This window comes from Saccopteryx bilineata, chromosome 2, assembly GCF_036850765.1.
Source record: "Saccopteryx bilineata isolate mSacBil1 chromosome 2, mSacBil1_pri_phased_curated, whole genome shotgun sequence".
NCBI classification, from domain to species: Eukaryota; Metazoa; Chordata; class Mammalia; order Chiroptera; family Emballonuridae; genus Saccopteryx; species Saccopteryx bilineata.
Genome location: NC_089491.1, coordinates 231,455,437 through 231,476,708, shown reverse-complemented (window position 1 = coordinate 231,476,708; position 21,272 = coordinate 231,455,437). Strand labels below are relative to the sequence as shown.

Sequence of the window (21,272 nt, the reverse complement as noted above, 5' to 3'; positions counted from 1 at the left end):
AGTATCTGAAGTAACTGAAGCATTCATGGGTGAGACTGATAGATTACTATGGCATTATCACGTTCCACAGTCAACAGCTGCTTCAAAAGCTAAGGGCACGGCCCACACTGTGAGGGGCTTTCCTCAGAGACACAGGCTCCAGAATTAGCAACACAACATTCATTAAAGAAGTCCCAATCATTCACTATGCCTGTCAGGATTACAGGCCGGAAACAATACTCAGAAAGGGAGCTTTTGGCCCAGGCTGGTTGGTTTAGTGGACAGAGCGTCGGCCCAGAGGACAGATGCCCTGGGTTCAATCCCTGGTCAGGGCACATAGGAGAAGTGACCATATGCTTCTCTCCCCCTACCCCTCCTCTCCTTCTTCTCCTCCCACAGCCAGTGGCTTGATTGGTTCCAGCATTGCTTGGTTGATTCAAGCATCGGCCCTAGATGGGGTTTGGCGGGTGGATCCCAGTCCAGGTGCATGCAGGAGTCTGTATCTCTATCTCTATCTCCCCTCCTCTCAGTTAAAAAAAAAAAGTAGAAAGAAGGGAGGGAGGGAGGGAGGAAAGAAGAAGGAAGGAAGGGAGGGAGGGAGAAAGGGAAAGGAAAGGAAAAGATAGGAAGGAAAGGAAAGGAAAGGAAAGGAAAGGAAAGGAAAGGAAAGGAAAGGAAAGGAAAGGAAAGGAAAGGAAAGGAAAGGAAAAGAAAAGAAAGGAAAGGAAAGGAAAGAAAAAGGAATAAAAGGAAAAGAAAGGAAAGGGAGAAAGAAAAGAGATCTTTCAAGACAATGATGAAAAAGTAAATGGTGGAACTCATGCTATATTATAAACTGATTCAAACAGACACATTCATGTATAAACATGTGAACATAAAGAGTAAATGCCCAGGCCATTTTTCTGGTCTGGCCCCTTGCACAGAGGTTGGAGTAAGTAGAAATAACTCTGGTAAACGAATGAACCCCAGAGTACCCATGGAGACTCACGGGGAGCATTTAGACAGAGCAATGTTCCTTCCCAGGGGGTGACTTTGGCCTTGGGAGTGCTTTGCAACATATGGAGACATTTTTACATGTCACAGTGAGGGTGGCTACTGGCATCTACTAGGCAGAAATCAAGGATGCCACAAAACATCCCAAATTTTCAGGAAACAGCCCCCCCTCAACAAAGGACTACCTAACCCAAAAGTCTAGCAGTGCCGCTAGCGAGACACCCTGAGGTGGAGGTGTCACCATCAGCTGTCACTTGATTGGCTTACTCTGTATGTGCTCCTGAGCATTAGGAAGAGGCTGTCCAGGAACTTAGAGAACAGCACAGCTGCCCCCTTTTCCCACTGGGCAGCATGGAGGGGTGCTAGTCTCAGAGGCGTGGGAGCACTGGGGTCAGAAGCCCTGAAGCATTCAAGGGAGCACAACCCCTCAGTTCCACACAACTACTCACTAAGCTAAGGGCTGGTGCTGAACTTGAATGAGAACAAACCGGCAGGGTCCAGAAGAAGATGGTGTCAAATGAGAGTATCAGCTTCAGCATCAGAGAGAGACTCACAAGGGCAGGCTTATCGCAGCCACATCAGTCACCTATCTGCTGCCAATCGTTAGCTGGAGGCTCTCCAGAGAGAACAGGAAAGACGTTTAATCTCTTTATCGAAAAGTTACAAACCACTTACAGGAAAAAGAATGCACGCTCCACAGAGCCAGCCTGTTGGGGCGAAGGGCTCACCCAGTGAAGATACCTGCTCACCAGGTGTTCTGATTCCATCATTGCCTAAGAAGCCTTTCTTCTAGCCAGATGTCACACAGGTTTGTCCTTCTTTCTGATAGTATTCCATTTCTGCCAGGGGTGGGGATGAGTGCCATCTGGATCCCTTGAAGCCTCCCAGGGGGTCAGTTCCTGCCGAATCCATGCTGGGATGAACTAAATGACCCCACCTCACTGTCCACCTCTCAGGCCTGAAAATAAAAGGTCCTACAGGGGCTTCCGGAGGGACCTGCAGGGCCCACTAAGTTACAAGTCTGAACATCTGTGACCACATATCAAAACCTGTTGATTTCATTCAGCATCACAGATTCCAAAAGATACAACAGGTACAAGCTCAGCAACACTGGAACCAGCATCCCAGCAGTGGCTGCAGAGAGGAGCCAAAGCATGTACTCCTGCAGCACAGGGAGGACGCCACAGACCACCAGGCAGTAGGAGGGAAGGAAGACCCCTTATCACTCACTAGGTCACCAGCTCCTTAACTTGTGGTTCTGAATGCCAATCATTTGGCTTTTCAAAAGTTATATAAAGTTTTCTGACACAAAAATGTGTGCACAGCTACGGGTCGGGCAGAAAGCAATGACCTCATGCCCAAAATGCGAGATTTCAGTTCCCAAGAAATGTGACCAGCAGAGGGGGCACCGGTGACTTTTTGCTTTGCATGATTTCCAAAGATCAGGACAGATGTGGGGACAAAGTGAGACCGCACATGTTACAGAAAGCATCACACGTCACCACAAATGAAAAGATTTACATTAAGAAAATAAATGGGAAAGCATAAGCCACGGAAAGCTTCTAGAAGGGGCTCACACGGCTGAGGAGCATTTCTGCACAGGCTGGCAAACCTGACCTGAGAAGGCGCTGGCTGGGAACGGCACTGTACATGGTGGGGAAAAGTCACAGTGGGCTCAGCTGCTCCCTCACCCTTCATCGCAGTTGAACAGACAGTCGGAAACAAAAACACTACAGACAGTTTATTTTCCCCACAGACCAAGTGGGGCTTCATCTTGCTGTTTTATGTGGTGGAACCACAACAGCAGGCTCCCAACATGCCTTTCATATCATGTTCTCAGTGGCACAAAGGCCTTCCTGCAGCAAGGGTCTTCTGGGCATGTGCTCAGGCATCTTCAAAACCAACCTGATAAGAAACGGAGGCAGCTTTCGCAAAAAGCATTCCCACCCACGGAAACGAAGGTCCTCGGAAATGGGTAAGAAGTGGCCCCACCAGTCACCCACTGGCCATGATGCCAGCAACCCTGGGTCAACGGCAATGCTGGAGGGGGTGGGGGTGCTCCTCGTAGAATTAGGTGAAAAGCCCAATGTGGGTGCTCACTAACACAAATTACCAGAGCCCAAATAAAAAGCTGACTCCTCAGTATAGATGCGGTTCTGAACACAGGCCCTGTCCATCCTGCGTGTTGCTATGGAAATGCAAGAGCCTCCCCATGAATACATTTCGCGGTTGACTACTGACTGATTGCCAAAATCAGTTTTTCATATTTTGGGACTGATTGAAAGTCTAAATGCGGATCCACCCACCCCATCCGGGTGGCACGAGGATCCACGCAGGAACACTGACATGTTTGAAAACTCGATCCAGCCCTGAACGAGGCCTTCCTTCCCTCCAAGAGGAAAGTGAAGTTCCTCCTCTCCCGCGATACCTCCAGTTTCAGGCCCTTGTTAAATCTGATTTGAGAGGAGAAGGTTTGCCCACTTAATATTGAAACTTGCGCCAACCAAACCTAGAAACACTTAGCACAGCTTTCTCTCTGAAAACTGAATGCCTAAAAAAATAAGCAGAAATGTTCCTGAAACCTACACAGTCTGCGGAAAAGAGGCTAGGAAGGACTCCGATAGCCTTTGAGTGACACCTGCAGAACACGCCAGTGCCTGAGCATGTAGTGGTCCATCAAACCAAGGGGCCTCAGCCTCCCCAACCAGTAAACGATGCTCAAGTTCATCATTTCCTGCTTCCTGGCTCTCTGTTCCATTTGCATATACTTTCCCTGCCTCAACTCACGTCTGACAGAGTGACTTCTATCTAGCACGTAAAGGCCAGCGTTTCTGGTGGCCCATGTACTTGTCACTGAAAGGTACAGGAGGAGGGAGATGCCCAAGCAAGGACAAAGATAATTAAGACGGTGGAGGACGAGTCCACAAACCCAGCCCCAAAGACAGCAGCCCGTGGGGCCAGATGCTGTCCCGCCCACGCTCCCAGGGAAGCTGTTGGTGGCAAGGGCCCTGTGTGCTTGCACAAGAGGCCCAGGTGGCTCGTGGGGGTGACAGCACCTGGGTTTTTGCCAGTGTAGGAGCTTTTCAGGCACCTCTCTGTTTGGCAGCAGTACACAATAACAATTATGACTGGCACGGAGAGGAAGGCCATGCTGAATCCCTCATGTAGGATGCAAAGTCAAGTTCCGATTCCAGTCCTGCCTCCTCCCCACAGCCTGTGCTGCCAGGATGGGCGCATCCACCAGTCCTCAGTCTGGCTGCTGAAAAGGAAAGGCCAGTTGGTCACGGGAGGGGAAAGGACATACATGAGACCTTGTTAAAGTTCAGATGCTGACAGCGGATGAATACCGTAGAACCAGCCAGGCAGACTTCCCTGCAAAAAAGTAGAAGCTGAAGTCTACACAGGGTTTCCCAGGCTTTGTGGGGGGCAGGTGCCTAGCATCTCCCCTAAATGGTAAAGGGCAGTAAACATGCAATGTTCCATCAGGAAAGAAGCCAAAACTGTATCTCAAACTATATTCGTGTTTAGAATGTTTTCAAGTTGACCTTGCTATTTTGGTAATGGGTACTAGTTGTGTGCCGGACGGGACAGTGAGGGTCCTTCCAAGACCTTGGGCCACAGAGAGACCTCTTGAGCCTTAATCTGTCCCCAGTAAGTCCCTATTGTGGGGCAGCAGCATGTCCTCTCATAAGGGTGGACCTCATAGGCACACAGGTCCTGGGCGTGAGCCAAGGCTAAGCGGAACAGCAGTATTTGGTTATGTTATTCATGGAGGAGAATAATTTCCGTTTTTATTTTATACTAAAATACACTGGTAATTGTCATTTCCTATTTTCTGGACCAAAACGCACTGGAGGGAGGGGAGGCAGGGATGAGCTGAGGGTGGATGGGTGGACACGCCTGACGCGTGGGCACGGCGGGAAGCAGGCAGCTCCACACCTGCGGTGCCTCACACAGTCCGGGACAGTGCCAGGCACAGCATCCATGGAGTGCGGCGACCTGCAGTGTCAGGAGGAGCATGCAGACAAGAATCCACCAGCCTTGCCGTCCCTGAAAGGACACAGACATTAGATTTCTGGTCTCTAAGGAGCACCGGGGCCTTTTCCACTGATCTAAACAAAACCCTACCTACTACATGCAATCAGGAAATACAATAAGCATCCACCTCAAACTATTAAATGGCCTAAGGTAAGACAGCAGGCACAAGAATGTCAAAGACCAGCATGTATACATGTAAAGAAGGTCTTACTAACTGCGCATCACAGGAGGCCGGCAGGGCTGGGTAACTTGCTCAGACTTACCTAACAATAGCCGGTAGAGCTAGGAGCCTGGATCTACTGAAACAAATCTGCTGTGTTCTAACTCAACAACCACCTCCTGAAATAATGCCTTAAAATGAACAGTAAATGCAACATGTGCAGATATCATGTAGGCCCCCAACACGGGATGAAAGGCCCATATAAATTTAAACTGATATAAATTGTACCCATCTCAAACTAGTAAGCCAACCACAACAACTGGGTGAATAAGATTTCCTGGCTCAGCCCCAGACAGCAAACAAGAGAGACTCAAAGACCAGGGTGGAAGGACACGGTCAAGCTGGGACAGTGGGATGGCCGAGGGCAACTGGACTCACCAGCCGCCAAGTCACAGTGATGGGCATGGCAAGCCTGCCGGAGAAGCCTGGTGGAGAGATGCAGGACAAACTGACACCTGCCCAAGGGGCCACGTGAGTGCCCTGCACAAAGACAGGGTCTCCCCCCATTACAAAAGTCCTACTCCGAGAGTCCTAAAAAATCAAAGTAAATACCCTCAATTTCACCTGTACACAAACGTTCATTGCAACGTTATTCACAATAGGCGAAAGGGGCAAACAACCCAGATGTCTATGAACAGGCGAATGGATAAGAGTGTGGCACAGCCGTGCCATGGAGTATTACTCAGCCATTAAAATAGATGAAATTCGGACACATCCTATAACACAAATGAACCTTGAGGATAATATATCAAGTGATGAAGCCAGACACAAAAGGACAGCGATGACATGATTTCAGTTACACGCAATATCTAGACTAAGCAAATGCATAGTCAAAAAGTAGATTAGAGGTTATACTAAGGGGTGGGGTGGGGTGGGTCAGGAAGAGAATAGGGAGTTACTGCTTAACAGTTAGAGTGTTTCTGTTTGAGGTGATGAAAAAGTTTGGGATGTGGCCAGTGGTGATCATTGTAAAATGTTGCAAATGTAATTAATTCCACTGAACTGCAAACTAAAAAGTGGTTACAATAGCAAACTGCATGTTACCGAAATATTTCGCTACAATTTTTTGGGAACATTAAAAAAACACACATCACTTTCAACCTATTGGTTCAGGTGCCTGTAGCTTTTGAAAATACAGCTGCTAAGAACAGAAGTAATCAAAACTTAACTCTAAGCGCACAGTAGCCAAGCTTTAAAAGGTATCTTTTCTCCCTGTCACATCACCGTGATCTCAATCACACCCCTGGAAAAGTGGCTTTCTGTCTGTGAGGGCTACAATGGCACCATCCAACCTACCAAATTAAACCTTTTGTAATTATGAAGAAGAATGAGGCACCCCTTTCCAATGAAGCGCTCCCACAGCACACCGGGTTTGCACCTGACCAGAACACCTCTCACTGTGGGTCTGCCCCACTCGACCTGTCCCGGTCCCCGTCCCTCATCTCAGCACAGACAAAGAAACCAGAAAGGGCTGGCTCCGAGTCCAGAACCACGTGAGTGGGAGGGGAAAATATCAAACTCGCCTTGCCAGTTGAGGGCACGAAATGGCACCCGTGTAACTGAGCTGGGCTGGCCTAACAACATATCCCCTAATCTTTGGGGAGCCTCGGCCCCTCGCCTGCACAATGGGCTGCAATAGTAACTTGCTGTGAAATTCTGTGAGGATGAGTCATGGCACTGCCCGAATATTCACTCTGTGAAAACCAGGGGGGCTGGGATGCTTTTGTACCTGGTCCTCAGGATAAGCCGAATACTACTTCCAGAACCATTTTACAGATGAAGAGAAACTGAGGCACGGAAAGGTTACGTGAACTGCCCACAACTGGCTAGCACACAGGAAGGAGTCCCGTCTGATATCCTAACCTGGTCCCCATGAGGCTGGGATCCAGCCCTCCTTCTCTCATTGCCACATCTGGCCTAGAGTCTTGTCGTCATCGTCGCCCTGGGAACCCGCAAACTCACTGCGTCTGTTTTCATTACTATTATCACTTTCCGAATTCACCGGCTCTGGGCTCACAAAGTCAGAGGGCTGAGTCCGGCTCCCAAAGCCTGCGCTCACTCACGGGGTACCTCATCCCCATCTCCAGGCAACATAGCAAGCAGGCAGCAGCATATTTTAGGGGTTGTCCTTAGCTGCTGAGGAGCACCTCTCCATCTCAGAAACATGACTGAACGAGGAATCTAAGATGAGCAAATTCAACTGGGCAACAGGCAAAGGACATGCATGATGCATGTGCAGGAAATTCGCAAGTGTATTCGCCCTGCCCTAGCGCAGAACCAAAGTCTCCTGCAAGAAGCAAGTTCAAATTCTGGACTGAGATAATTAACCGTTGGATAGAAATTTTATCCTAACCTATTTACAATGTTGGTTCACAATCAAAAGAAATGCATAATGAACAGGATCTTGTTCAAGCTCAACCAGACTTCCCAGCAAGACACAGCAAATGACTCACCGATGACACACAGCTCCTGGCACGGGGACCAAGAGTTACACATGCCCACCAGTGGTGGTGAGTGCGGTAGGCCCAAGCAAGCAGGCTGACAAACACTTCACCAGATCACCTGAAACGCCAAGGCTTTCCACTCCCAGGTGACAGGCCTCTGAGAAAACTTCCCAGAATGGGAGACAATGACGCCACCATGAAGCTCACAACCCTCTCTGGGGGCCAGCCAGGACCAAGATAAGCCATCTCTAATTTTCTCAGCTTCACACATGCAACAAATTCACACACCTTGTTTCAGCTCCAGCTAAGGAATCCAACATCTTCCTCCTCCCAAAGCCCTGTACCCTGAAAGCCTCTGTTCTTTTTTCTGGACACACATGAACTCAGCCCATTAGAGAACAGCCCATTAATCCCTCATGCATAGAACTTTCCATTGGCAGAATTCAGTCAGGTTGGCGTGTCTGAGGTCAGCAGCCTCCCAAAGGAACACCAACCAGGGTGGGGGGGAGCCCCCAAAAGTCAACACAGCTGATAACAAGCTGCCCATTTCCACAGTCTCCCAGATACACATTGGCACATAGATCCTCCTGACTCATGCAGTTTCAGTAACCAAAAACAATATTCTTGGCTTGTGCCACTAAGAGTGGGCTTTTGTTCTCCTGAGGACACAGTGCCAACTCACTCTGTTTGCTCCTGTGGGCACTGGGCTTTGTTCTGTGCATACATGTGACCTTGAGTCGGAGCTCTTTGTTCAAGGTCACCTTCCTAGTGAGGGCCTCGTAGCCACGCCCCCCCACACCACCACTCCCCCTGGCGCACTTCCTTCTCACCTCCCTGCTTCTTTCTTGTCTCCTTTACACACTCACTGTTTCCTTATTTTAGCATTTGTCCTGTTTGTTTCTCCCCCACTGAACTGTACACCCCCACGCGCAGGACCTTTCTTTCACCCGTGTACTTGGAGTGCCCAGAAGAGTGCCCAGCACGTGGAGACCCTCAGCAAGTATTTGTTGAGTGGAATACACCCGCATGCTGGTGACCAAGGCCAGAGCATGATCGAGACCACCCAGCCCAAGAGCCCTCCTTCAACTGCAGATCCCCGAGTAAGAGAAACAGGGAACAAATCACATACATTTATTCCGATAACACACAAATACTTGGACTTATCAACTTACCCCACGACACTCACTAAGTCTTTAAGACACCGAATGCTAAACTGAAAATATCAGAGCTGTCACCCGAGAGAGAGAGATGGCAGCAATGCTCTCCATACAAATAGCACTCCCTGCCTCCCACCTCCCAGATACTACTCCCTTTCAGATCCCAACCCAGCAAGCCCACCACCTTTCACTGGTCCTCACAGCTTCACGGCTGCTGCGTCCTCCTCAGCTGGTCATGAAATTCCCTTCCTTAACTCCCTGGCCTTTCTAGTACTTGGTCCCATCTGTTTGGCAAAGATACCAACCTGGTTAAATCCAACCAGCTGACTAATCTGCACCTGCACCCAGAAGGATAGCTGTGGCAAGGCAAAATTAGATTAATAAACCCCAGGTCTCACATTTCCTGAGCTGAATATGACCACGCCACCTATCTGAGAGAGAACGCAAAAAGTCCTGCCATCCCCCAAACCTCCCACTAACATTCAGTACCTAATGTCCAAGTTCCCTATATATTCTGGATATGAGGCCCACTACTTTTTTTTGTTTTTACAGAGACAGAGAGAGGGATAGACAGGGACGGAGAGATGAGAAGCATCAATCATTAGTTTTTCGTTGCACATTGCGACACCTTAGTTGTTCACTGATTGCTTTCTCGTATGTGCCTTGACCACGGGCCTTCAGCAGACCGAGTAACCCCTTGCTCAAGCCAGTGACCTTGGGTCCAAGCTGGTGAGTTTTTGCTCAAACCAGATGAGCCAGCGCTCAAGCTGGCGACCTCGGGGTCTCGAACCTGGGTCCTCCACATCCCAGTCCGACGCTCTATCCACTGCCGCCTGGTCAGACCCACTACACAATTTAAGACAAGTTAATAAAAATCCACATGAAAACTATTTGGGGAGAAAATACTTCCCACCAACTATTAACCCCAACCCTCCCCAAATAGAAGGTGTCTTAATTTTGGCTCTAGCTATTAAAAACCTGTATAAAAAGCACTGCTTCAAAAAAAACCTCTGAGAAGTTCAATGGGTAAGACAGCTGATGACCTAAGATGACATACTTGGTTCACTGACCACAAAACTAAGAGCTGGTCATGTGGTTACAGAGTCAGGTGACACTTCTCTAAGGGATATTGTCAGGAAGATGACTGATTGGGTGAAGAGATGGATGGATGGATGGATGGATGGATGGATGGATGGAGTATTTATTATGTATATACCCACAAAGGAAGCAGGAAGGATAGGTTGGTCAGCCCCACACTGAGCCCAGAGACTCCAGCCACCCACAGTGTCTGCCTTGACCCCACATGGACCCATTACTGACAAATACGCTACCTTTTTATTTTTACGGAAAGGCCCAGTCATCACCACTCGGAGTAATGAGTCTGCCTTTCTTACCTGCACTGTGAGGGGCTTGTTTTATTTTCTCAGTAGTTTCCAGCCAATGGAATGGGGACATCAAGTTCTCTGATGTCTTTTCTGCCCAATATCAGTGGTGGGACCATTCCTCTCCTTCTCTGTCAGTCATTCATTTGCTCTGCACAGTACAACTCCCCACTTCTTTCTCCTCTGTCACAGTCATCAAGACGGGCACATATCCAGGCCGGGATAATCACTGAACCTCACGCCCCTGGACACAGTGACCAGTCTATATTAGCCTACAGGAATCTATGTTTCCAAACTGAGGCTGTCCCAGCCTGGAGCTGCCAGCAACCACATCTCTGCTAGATTTGAGCTAGACCAAGAAAAACAACACAGGAAAAACCAGGGAGGTCAGAGAAAGAAAGGCCCCACCATGCCAACCAACTCCCTGGGTCTAGCTGTCCCCAAGCCCAGCTTTACCGTGGTCCTCTCAGGGTCTAAAACATGTCCACTTTGGTCTTAGGTCACCTTGGGTTTCTGACTCCTGCAGCCCACAGTTCTAATGAGGAGGGCCAGGATTTTTTCCCCTGTGGTCTTTTCTTCCCAGTTTGATGGCTGAGGTTGCTGTCCTGCTGGGGTGAGCAGCAGAGCCACCCTGGGGTCCACGGCCCCCCTCCACTGCGCCTGTCTGTGCGAACACACCTGTGAGTCCCTCGGCTTCCTCTTTACATTTCCTCTAACATGTGACCTCTGTAACCATCTCCTGGACTCATTCCTCATTTCTTTCTTTAATCCTCTTTTCCTTCTTCAAAATATCAGCAGCACCATGGTGAGCGCTTTAGATTTTTCCTCTTTCCTGTGAGAATGGAGAACCAAACCAAGAACTGAAAGGAAGAACCGAGATGTGCGGGGGACAAGGGTGCTTCTGCAGCGTGGAGATTAGGATCTCCGAGCTCTTCCAGGAGAACGCGCTCTGGTTCTGAGGAAGCTCCCCGTGGGGACAGCCGAAGGAAGTGCCTCTGAGCAGCACAGCATGCAAGAGAACCACAGGGGAGAGCCTCTTTCCTGTGTGCTTCCTGGAGCGTTAGGCTTAAAAAGAGACCGGGGGGGGGGGGGGGGGGGGGGGGGGGGGGCGGCTTGATTTCAAGAAAGAAGCACCATGAGGAAACATGTCTAGAAAAACAGCTCCATGACAACACAGCAAAGGTCCAGGGCGGCAGGGGCCCTTTGTGCTGACTACAGACATCCCTCCACCATCCTGAATATTGAAGCACATCACACCATCATGTCTCGGGAAGGTAAGGTGCCCTGGCAGCCGCACCAGCCAACAGCTCTCTTTAACTCCACGATGACCAGAGTTGCCGGGTCCCCAGTCCTTAGAGACCATGAGAGGACCCAGTGCTGCCTCACTGTACATGTCTATGGGCCACAAACACTTAAGAATATCCCCCAGGTGGAGTAAATGTGCTAAGCGAAGGGTCAGTTGAAAAATAAAACTGCGTGTACAGAGCTCTCTTGCGGCTTTCAGAATGGGGCTTGATTTCTCCAATCTAAAATTGTGATCAAATAGAAAACCCTTCAAAAGCCTGTGCTGAATACCAACTCAGCACTCACACTTCTGCAGGGGAGCCAGTAAATGACCTCCTGTAGGCCTTGAGACTGGAGTGTTGGGGAGGAGATGGAACTGAGCAAACACTGGACCATCATCAATGGATGGGGAGTTAAAGCAACTCAACCCATTAGAATTCTTGGTGAGTGAGCATCCTGTTTTCTCTATAAACAAACCCTAGAGCAGCTGATGCCATCATAGCCAAAAACCATGGATGGATGGATGGATGGATGGATGGATGGATGGATGGATGGATGGATAAATGGATGGACAAGCAGATGGACAGATGGATCTTTAAATGAATGGATAGGACTGACTGGTGGTTGCACAATGGATAAAGCATCAACCCAAAATGCTGAGGTTGCCAGTTTGAAGCTCCAAGATCACTGGCTTGAGCAGAAGAATCATCCACATGATCCCAGAGCTTACCAGCTTGAGCCCAAAGATCATTGGCATGAAAAGCCCTAGGTCACTGGTTTGAGCAAGGGTACACTGGCTTGCCCAGGCCAAGGCATGTAGGAGAAGCAATCAACATACAATTAAAGTGAAAGCAACTACAAGTTGATGCTTCTCACCCTCTCGCTCTACCTTTCCATCTTCCCTTCCCTCCCCCATCTCTCAGAAAAAAAATATTTTTAAAGAATGGATAGATGAGTGGATAGGTGGATAGGCAGATAAATGGATGTTTAGATGGATACTTGGATGGATATTTGGATGGATAAACAGATGGACGGACGGGTGGATGGATGTTTAAATGGATAAATGAATGGGTGGGTGGGTGGATGGATGAATGGATGGATGGACAGACATATGGATGAATAGATGTTTAAATGGATGCATAGATGAGTGAATGGCCTGGATGTGTGGATGGACAGATAGAATGAGAAGAGAACAATAGCAGTAAGAACAAGAGGGTGTGTTGATGAAGGGAACGAATGGAGGATGGGCAGACCACACTAGATTGTTGAGTAATGGCACAGTTCAGAGTGGTTGAATATTTTCTACGAAAGGTCAGACAGGAACTATTTCAGGCTTTGTGGGCATCATGGCTGTACTGTGTTCCCCAAAATTCATATGTTGGAGTACTAAGCACTAGCACCTCAGAATGTGACTCTATTTGAAGGGTCTTTAAAGAAATAAATAAAAATGAACTCCTATGCATGAACCCTAATCCAATAAGACATGTCCTTAGAAGAAGAGATTAGGACACAGACAATTACGGAGGGAAGACAACATGAGGACAAGGAGAAGACGGTCACCTACAAGCCAAGGAGAGAGGCTTCAGAAGGAATGAACCCTGCTGACACCTTGGTCTCAGGATTCCACCCTTCAGAATTTTAAGAAAATAAATGTATATTGCTTAAGCCACCACGTGGGCTTAAAGCCACAACATGCCAAACAGAACAACAGCAGGCAACAGTCTCTGTTGTGACCACTCAGCTTACTTGTTATAATGTCAAAAGAATAAGAACACAATATGTAAACAATGTGGCTTTGTGCCAATAAAGCTTTTTTCTCAGACATAAAATATAAATGATACATAACTTTTTTTATGTTAAGACTTATTATTCTTCTTTTGATTATTTTCTAACCATTAAAAAGTGAAAAGTAGAGAGCAAGCAGAATTTGACCCTCACACAATCATCTGAGGGTCCCAGATCCAGTCACCACACTCAGGACCGTGACCCGAAGAGAAACATCTCTCCAGCAGATCCTGCGCGTGGGCAGTTCTCTGCTCTGTGCTCTGCATACACGTCTCCTTCCACCTTTAACACCGTTCTCCACCTGTGAGCACGAGTCTGTCCTGCTCCCTGGGCTACAAGCACCATCTAGGGCAGGGGTCCCCAAACTTTTTACACAAGGGGCCAGTTCACTATCCCTCAGACGGTTGGAGGGCCGCCACATACAGTGCTCCTCTCACTGACCACCAATGAAAGAGGTGCCCCTTCCAGAAGTGCGGCGGGGGGCCGGATAAATAGCCTCAGGGGGCCACATGCGGCCCGCGGGCTGTAGTTTGGGGATGCCTGATCTAGGGCCTAGATTCTAGGCAGTATCTCTTACCTGTTCCTTCATCACCAACACTTGTCACAGTACCTTAACATAGCAGGCACCTGATACCCAGTCCCTGAATCAAATCAGATTGCCAAATACCACAGGATCGATCCCCTGTCCAGGAGTGACAAGAGGGGCAATCCAGGAATAGCCATCCAGCTACCTCCCCCAACTGTCTGACACCACAGCCATGACTACTAGTCTCCTGGAATGCCTGACAAAGGTCACAGGAAGTCAGCTGCATACATCAGCCTGAAGCTGGAAGCTGCCCTTTGTCAAAAGCAGCTCTTAGTCTGTAACAGTAAGGCAGAATGCCAGTCACCTCGTTCCTGCCACGGCCTGTCTGGACTGACAAGAAACACGCCCTCTGCTAGCAGAAGATGAGAAACATGTCACCCTTGACCCCTGCGGTTAGGGATCAATGTGCAGGGAGTACAAAGGGAGCAGTGCCTTCCCCTCCTATCATATCCACTGACCCAGGCCACCACCGACACAGGCCACCTGTCAGGAGAAGCTCATCGTCACCTTCGTGGTGAGCAGTGCAGCTAGACCCATCCACAGCCTCCCTCCACAATATCTGTGTGTTGCCCAGGAGACTGAGGCTAGCACAGACATGGTGCTAAGAGACCTTTTTAAAGTTTTATGTGATTGAAAGTCTCGAATAGAAGTGAGCCAGAAATCAAATCTGCGTGCAAATCTGCATGGAAATGACTCATGACTCTTGAGCTGTATGTAGACAGACCCTGACATCCGGCCCCAGAGACCTAACTGCACTCCACTCCAGGAAGGTCGGCAGGCAGGTAAGTGAGAAAGGGGGGAGGGAGAGAGGATGCCTGCTGCACACCTCAGGCTGGTCCTGCACTGAGCCTCCCCCCACAAATGGCCCCCGTAAAGAGACTGGACAGTCTCGGGGTTCTATGTCCTGCACACAGTGCCCACGCAGAGCTGAGCGCAAACATCACTCCTCCCTGTCACTGTCTTTCTCTCACTGCTTCAAGGGCCATGGAGGAAGTCCTAAAGAAGAATATGGATGCTAATTCAGTTCCCATGAGTCACTGTGCTGAGACCCAAACACCGCCCAGAAACTGGCACAGGAGACCACTCAGAGATTCATATTCAGAGCATTCATTCTGAAATGCTCTCTCCAAATTCAAACTTTGTTTTTACATTAAGTCAGAGGGCTTGAACCAACTGGATGTCAAATTAACAAAATAAATCCATCAATTACTTTATCTTCATGAAAGATTTTGCCTGGCCTGTGGTGGCGCAGTGGGTAAAGCATCAACCTGGAACGCTGAGGTCACCAGTTCGAAACCCTGGGCTTGTCTGGTCAAGGCACATATGGGAGTTGATGCTTCCTGCTCCTCCCTCCTCCTTCTCCTTCTCTTTCTCTCTTTCTCTCTCTCTCTCTCTCTCTCTCTCTCTCTCTCTCTTTCTCTCCCCTCTTTAAAATGAATAAATAAAATCATGAAATATTTTAAAGGAAAGCATGCAAGACTGGTGTAAATAACTCTTTATTTCTTAGGCTTCTCAAAAATCTTAGGCTTCTTAATCCTTAAAATACCTTTAACATTTCAAAATAATCGAATTCAAGCTTTCCAAATAACCTTCCTTAAAAATCCAAGCGAACCATTTCTGGAATCTGTTAACTGTCTGCAGCTCGACAAATCGTTCATTGAGCTCAGCCACACACATGCCCTTCTTAATGAGAGTGCGCCTTGATTTCAAATCCAAAATACTCCAATCCGACAGGACGCTGTAGCTTCCTGTTTGCTGCCAGGAGTTTGAAAAGGTAAAAAGAGCAACCAAGTTTTCACGCCGCAAAGGCAGCACCGGTGCTCAGGAAAGCACACGGGCTTCAGATGGATCTGTGCATAGGTCCCAATGCCAACCCCAGGCTGACAGGACCTCAGACCTGGTCGCCCTACTCAGGATTGGGGCCCACGTTTAATATAGTGTCATAGGACCAGGAGCCTCATAAATCAGGGATTCATCAACTATGTGGGAGCAAGAGGAAAAGAAGGTAAAGCTGCTACAACACACGGATCTAGATGCTTCCATATCAAAACACTAAAGACACTGAGTCTGTAAATGTTGTACAAAGCAATAGGGATTCAATTGGCAAAATCCAGACCATGGGCTTTGTTATGTCTCTTCAGTAAGTAAAGTAAGGCCTGACCTGTGGTGGCGCAGTAGATAAAGCGTCGACCTGGAACGCTGAGGTTGCTGGTTCGAAAATCTGGGCTTGCCTGGTCAAGGTACAAATGGGAGTTAATGCTTCCTGCTCCTCCCCTCCCTCTCTCTCGCTCTCTCTCCCCCCTCTCTAAAATGAATAAATAATAAAAAAAATTGTTTAAAAAAACAAATAAAAGGAATAAAAGAAGAAAAACGGGAGGTAGCAGGAAACCTATCGATTATAAAAGAGTTGAGACCCACATCCGTCAGTTGTAATGTACAATGCTACTTGGGTCATGACTTAAGACAGTTTAATTGTTAAAAAAAAAAAAAAAAAAAAAGTTATGAGGCCCTGACTGGTTGGCTCAATGGATAGAGCGTTGGCTCATTGTATGAACATCCAGTCAGGGCACACATGAGAAGCGATCGTCTGCTTCTCTTCCCCTCTCTCTCCCCCTTCTCTCTCTCTCTTCTCCTCTCGCAGCCAGTGGCTCAACTGGTTCAAACATCAGCCTCAGATACTTTTTTATTTATTTATTTTTTATTTATTCATTTTTAGAGAGGAGAGACAGAGAGGGAGAGAGAGGAGAGAGAGACAGAGAAGGGGGGGAAGAGCAAGAAGCATCAACTCCCATATGTGCCTTGACCAGGCAAGCCCAGGGTTTCGAACTGGCGACCTCAGCATTTCCAGGTCGACGCTTTATCCACTGCGCCACCACAGGTCAGGCCTGCCTCAGATACTAAAAACAGCTTGATTGATTTGAGCATCCACCCCAGACAGAGGTTGCCGGGTGGATCACAGCAGGGGTGCATGTAAGAGTCTATCTCATTATCTCCCCTCTTCTCACTCACTTTAAAAAGAAATTATGAGATTTGAGGGTAAATTTGAAAACTGACTGGGGATACTTGATAATGTTAAAGTTACATAGTCCACATGCATTTTAATGTTCTTACCCCTCTGTCACACATACTGATCTGTTAACAAGTGCGATGATATAACGTCTATGATTTATATCAGAATAATCATGTGTGTGTGTGTGTGTGTGTGTGAGAGAGAGAGAGAGAGAGAGAGAGAGAGAGAGAGAGAGAGAGGGAAGAAAAAGAAAGAGACTCTAGATGAAGACCAACTGGTCATGGATTGATAATCCTTGAAGCTCTGTAATAAGTGCATGACAATTTGTAGGGGGGTTAATTATACAAGTTTCTCCACTTATCAATGTTTGAAGGTGTCCACAATGAAAAGGTTCCTAGTAACTACAGGTACACAAGAAATGCTGTGGTCCGTGTACACAGAAAGTGCCTCTGGGTGGCCTGAGGGTGTGTGTGTGGCCTACAAACATATTTTGTTTGGATTGCTGCACTGGTTTTTTTTTAAAATATTTTCTTTCCTTTTTGATCCAACATTTAAAATAAGACATCACATAAAATCAGGATTTCAAACTTCTCTTGCAAAATATAAAAATCTGGCAATTCTGGACCAAAGCAACAAGGCCTGAAGAATGTCCTGCCAGCTCCCTCTGTCACCCTGGAACCACTAACAGACACAGCCTCCCTGGTCTCTGGTCATTGGCGTCTGGTCCCCTCAGGGACACTGTGCACAGTCTCCAGAACGAACAGGCATCTCTGTTAGCCCAAACCACCAGAGCCTCGTTATCTGCCCAGTAACCAAAGTTCCTGACAACAGCTTCAACACGAGCGCCTGGAAAGGTTCAGTTTACATGACACAGATGATGATTGGAAACACATGGACAGCCACGGCGCTGCAAAAGGAAGCGGCGCAGCTCCTGGGACCTCTGGCCGCTCTGCGCGGTCCCTGATCCCTCAGGGGCCTGTCCTGCTCCACAGACGGGGCGGGGGCTGGGGGGTCTGTCCAGCTTCTTCCCTCCCCCTCATTGCGGCTGAGGGCCAGGCCAGCGGAGGGGGAGTAATTCACCCAACGGTTTCCCAAGGGGTCATCAGAGGAAGGATGGAAAAGGAAACGTAACATGAGAGGGAGTCTGAATGGGCCCCCCATGTTCCAGTTACTGGGCGGCGACCCGCTCCTGCGTGTTTTAATCCCTCACTGTCTCTTCCAGAAGGACAGTGGGACAGGGTAGCGTTCCTCTACAGAAACATGGGCTTTGGACCTTGAGTCCAACCCAACGTCAGAGAAAGCACTTGGGTTTTGGCATCTCTGCTTAACTGACACTCTATGTGGCCAGACTGTTAACAAGACCCAGTTCCTCACCTGGACAGCGAGGTGCCCTCCCATTGGGCAACAAGACAAGTAACACCCGTCCCTCTACTTCCCGGGTTCTCCATCCAGCTCTCAGATTAATTCCTTCCCCAAACCCAGCTCCACCAAGCTGCAGCAAAGGGCATCCTCGGGGTCACGCAGTGACCATCGTATTTTTAGACCCAGTTTTCTCTGACCTCCGGCTCTTCCCAATGTGAGTGTCCCCAGTTGACAACAGACTCATCTTGAAATCTAATTAATTCAACAGCAGACAAGTTAAAACAATGAAAATGCACCAGCCGAGGGCAACAGATGGGACACAACTATGGTGCTCTGCAAGAGCAGCTCTTTTCAGCCTCCAGCTACCCCGTAACCCCCCAGGCCAGCACAGCTCACTGACTTTCTCATGTCCACTGTGCCTCACGTTGGCCACACTCTTCTCCTACTAAAGCGCAGGAAGACAGGATCCAGCTGAGCCTTCCCAGGTCCGAAGCTCATCAGCAGCCCCCGGTTGGGGTTCCTAACTTTCTCAGCATCGGGACTGGAGGAAGCCCTTCAAGGTCCATCACCAGCATTACCGTTGGAAGCACCTGAGAAACGCATGAGCTATGACGCAGCGCTCACGCTCCGCACGGGAGGCTGAATAGACCTGAACTGCACTTCCAGGATGAAACAGGAGGCTTTGGGGACTCTTGGTAGCATCTCTGGCCAAACTCCACTCAGCCAGCACTTGACCATGGTGGGAGAACAGCCATGGGAATCAGTCTGGCAAGAGGACAAAAGTCTAAACCAGGACAGTGGCCATAAGGGTGACAAAAACGGAAGGGGGAGTTCCAGAGATTCTCAGTGGCTGGAGGGGCCACAACCAAGGAGACATAACGATGTGCACCAACCTTCATTTCATGCATATAATAAATAGCCCCTGAGCACCAAACATGTGACAGGCACGGTACAAAACACCGAGGACACGACAGGGAGCAGGACAGGGTGAGGAGGAAACATGGAAAGAGATGCTCAGCGGTGTCAGGAGGGGGGGCAGGGGCACTAGAGATGAGAAGAGATGAGACTAGTGAGCTCATTCAGATAAAGGCTAAATTTGTAGGCACGTTAAAGGGGCAGAAGGAACCTAGGACAAGTCAAAAAAGCGTCCGGATTTGGACACACACCTGCTTCAATATGCTTACTTCTCCCCCATCTTTCGCACATCCCAATGTAGTCATTGCCCCACAGTCCCCTCTGGCTTCTTTCCGCCTCAATCACGCTTCGTCCCAGCCCAGGTCACCAGACAGCACCCCCCACAACTACGGTCACTCTGAAAGGCCGCTCCTATCACCTGAAACCAACAGCCACACCCGCTTCAGGGAAGCCTCATCACCTGAATTCTGTCGCAGTTACAGAGGACCCCTTGTGTGCTTCAGCCCCATGTGACCAGACACAGGTGTGGAACCAGCTCCTGCCACACCACAGGCCCAGCAGGCAGCGGGCAGTGGGCAGGGCTGGCCCCCACAGGTCATACATAGGTGCTGGTAAAGAAGGCAGGAAAGGAATGCCGAGTAGACAATCAAAACAATGTCCACCGCAGAGTCTTTTCTCTCCCATTGCTGTGAATGTTTCTCCTCAAACTCCCTCTGCTCCCTTCCCCAGGCCGTGTACACTCAGTGCACAGAACATCCTCCGTGCTGTCCTCACACACACAGTCCCGCCCCTCAGAACCGATGAACCGGAACTCAGGGTGGGAGGCAGAGCTGGACAGGAATGGGGACTGTCTCCTGCGACTCCCCAGCGACTCCCCAGGACACTGGGCTACAGGTGTGTGTGCTCCCCCCCCCCCCACTGCTCTGTCAAAGAACCTCCGGGGGCAGGGAAACATACCATTCTCAGCTGGGGAAAATTGTTTCTAAAGTGACATGGGGCAGATTCAAATCCAGGCACTTATTTATTTCAGCTTCTGGGGCCAAAGTGACAACCAATCAACTGATAATTCTGGAATGCATTTACATAAAAGAGATACAAATAGGCATTATTCCTCTGACCTTTAAATATATCTATTCCTTGCCCCCCCCCAAAAAAAGGTTAAAATTTTATGATTTAAAAAAAAAAACAGCTCTATAGTCAACCATTAAAATTAAGCTTGGCCTGCCTAAGTGCTGGGGGGAGGGGGGTGCAGAGAAACTTAGCAAGAAATGCCGGGGAAGGGCAACACCTCTCGTCCATAGAAAACCGGGTCTGTGATGTGCCAGTTCTGCAGGGTTGGTTGGTTTTTTCTGACCTAGAACCTGGCTTCCTTCTCTGTATTTGCTGCACAAGCAGAGAAGCATGTCCACTTTTGAGCTCTCATTTTTCGCTCCTTATTCACTCTTAACTATTAGATAATATTGCACGAAGCATCAGTTTGGGGTTGCATTTAGCCAACATTTTACATAAATAGAATACCAACAGTCAATGTTCAATAGATAAAGTGACATATATTACCACCAACATGCTAAAACATCACGCACACACAGCATAGTCACCTGTATCTGGGCACTTGAGGTGTCTATGTGCAGAAATTACATACATCTGTGGGTGTGGATGTGCAGATCTCATATATTACTCCACACTAACATGTTCAAATAACAAAGAACAGGAACAACAGCACAGTATAACCATGACTCTAACGATGGGTCAAGAGGAAATTGTCTGCCCTTCTTCATATTTCTCTGTTTCAAACTTTCCACCAAGACTGCTCAGACAAGTGGAAGGAAAAGTAAGTAACTTTATCTTTATCCTCTATGGAAATATCTAGGTTTTTACAACATGCATTTATCTCCTCCTTATATATATAAAAAAAAGCCAGATACTAAATATCTCACATTACCCACACCCTTTTGGCACCAAAATAATCAATACCGTAAAAAACGAATCAACTTTTTTGCTAAATTAAATCTGTTTACTAAGAGTAAAAATGAAAGAAAGCCCTTTTGTACCAATTTTACTATCTATAGCCTATAAGTCTTTCAGTTTTTATGGGGGGTTTTTTGAGAGAGGGGAAG

The 21,272-nt window shown here is 48.3% G+C and overlaps 1 protein-coding gene across 1 annotated transcript in view; it reads right to left on the bottom strand.

Annotated features, from left to right (window-relative positions):
• The window catches only part of TIAM1 (TIAM Rac1 associated GEF 1), a 309,396-nt gene that overhangs the window by 167,624 nt on the left and 120,500 nt on the right, over window positions 1–21,272 (bottom strand). The window lies entirely within an intron of this gene.